Source organism: Mangifera indica, chromosome 1, assembly GCF_011075055.1.
Source record: "Mangifera indica cultivar Alphonso chromosome 1, CATAS_Mindica_2.1, whole genome shotgun sequence".
NCBI classification, from domain to species: Eukaryota; Viridiplantae; Streptophyta; class Magnoliopsida; order Sapindales; family Anacardiaceae; genus Mangifera; species Mangifera indica.
In genome coordinates, this window is record NC_058137.1 from 13,062,433 (window position 1) to 13,064,402 (window position 1,970).

Below are 1,970 nucleotides of genomic sequence, written 5' to 3' on the forward strand. Positions count from 1 at the left end.
ACTTGACATTCACCATGGTAATTCCATCCACCTCATGCACTTCTAAAGGTCTTTTATGACTAGCTCTATCATTGGACCACTAACAACTATTGGAAGTTATTTTTTCAATCAATTGCAAAGTCATATAAGATATTTTACCAATTAATGACCCATTAGTAGTTGTATCCAAAATACTTTTCAAATAATAAGAAAGACCATTGTATAAAGTCTGAACAACTAACTACTCAGACAAACCATGATAAGAGCACTGCCTTTGTAAATCCTTAAACCTTTCTCAAGCTTCATATAAAGACTCGTTATCCTTATGGTAAAAAATAGCGATTTCATTTCTCAATTTAATAGTTTTATTGGCTTGGAAATATTTTGCAAAGAAAGCTTGATAAAATGCTTGCCGGGTAGTAAATGTGTCAAGTGCCCTTGAATTTAATCAAACATTCACTTTATCCCTCAATGAAAATGGAAATAACCTCATTTTAATTGCATCATCAAGAATCTCATTCATCTTGAAGGTGTCACATAGTTGAGAGAAACACGATAAGTGGACATATGGATCTTCATTTGCTGACTCTCTAAATTTATTTATTTTGGACCATTTGAATAATAGAAGGTTTGATCTCAAACTTGTAGGCATCCACAACGGGTTTCACAACACTAGAATAACTATCATGAGTAATAGGCATAACAAACTCACGAAGAGCTCACTAATTGTTATTATTATTTGTCTTGCTTGTCTTTCTCCTATATGTATTTTAAAGGTTCTCTCGATTTCTCTGTCAAATTCTAAATTTTTTGAATTTTGAGATCTAATCATAAACCAATAAAACATCTACAAGAAAAGAACAAAAACAGGAAATCAAATAAAACAAAATTAAAGTAAAATAAAACTCTAGTCTAGTCAAATTATAAATTATACTAATATCAATAAAGCACTAGTTCTTGATAATGATGCAAAAAACTTATTGTCTATGACTTGCAAGTATACAAGTCAATCAAGTAATATAAAAAGATGTCGGTCTCATAGGGATTAATTGTTGAGTACTAGTTCATTTTGTAATTAAGATTAGTTGTAGAAATAAAATATGCTAATAAAGGGGAATTGAATTAAAATGCAAATTAATTAGCCGAAATTGATGAAAAGTAATGAACACCTAAAAAATTAAAAGTAAAATACTAATATAAAGAAGCTTAAGGTTTACGATTTTACTATCAATTTTTGAAAAATCACTAACAACTTTGAATAAGATTAATGATAAAATGAATTATTGATAGTTGATTATCCTATTTTATTTACCCAATTCCTCTCTCAAGGTTAATTAAATGTGTTAAGATTAAAAACTTATCTACTTTTATGGTATAATGTTCATCAAAATCCATTAATTTCTATAATAATCAATTTATCCACAAAAAATTTATATTTATCTCTAAATAAAATCCTAGGTTTAGCAAAACATGAACTAATTGAGTATGTATTTCTTAATATCAGTTATTGATGTACAAATAATCATGGTATTGGACCCTAACACCAAATAAGAAGTTAAAAATATAATTACTAAATCAAACATCCACCATCATTACTCAATAATCAATCCTCCTCCTTCTCTGAGAAAGCAGATTCCTATTATTAAGCTTAGTTCAAAGACTAAGTCTGTGAAAAAGTGTTCTGTTTAGTGGATGCCTAAACAGGTTCCACCTCCTATTCCTACAGTCAGGGTATTCCAACTAGCTGACTTTCCTCCTCTAGAGTCAACAATTGATCCACTCACTTAGACCAAACAAGTTTGGAAAGTTAAAACTTTACAAATTGTTCATCTTAATGGTACTCAAGAAACCATCTACCTTGTAGAAGTTATTCTTAACTAACATTTTCAAAATGTTGTTATGCAAAACCAAGTTTTACAAGACATCAACATGAGGATAAAAAGAATTGAGAAGAAGTTAGAGTCTCAAAGTCAAACTATTATCCAACCTAT

At 29.2% G+C, this 1,970-nt stretch overlaps 1 non-coding gene across 1 annotated transcript; it reads left to right on the top strand.

The window, feature by feature from the left end:
• The first annotated feature begins 230 nt into the window (after positions 1 to 230).
• Positions 231 to 337, top strand: LOC123196042. Its single transcript, XR_006497577.1, has one exon. It is a non-coding gene; the product is annotated as a small nucleolar RNA R71 (small nucleolar RNA).
• The last annotated feature ends 1,633 nt before the right edge of the window (positions 338 to 1,970 follow it).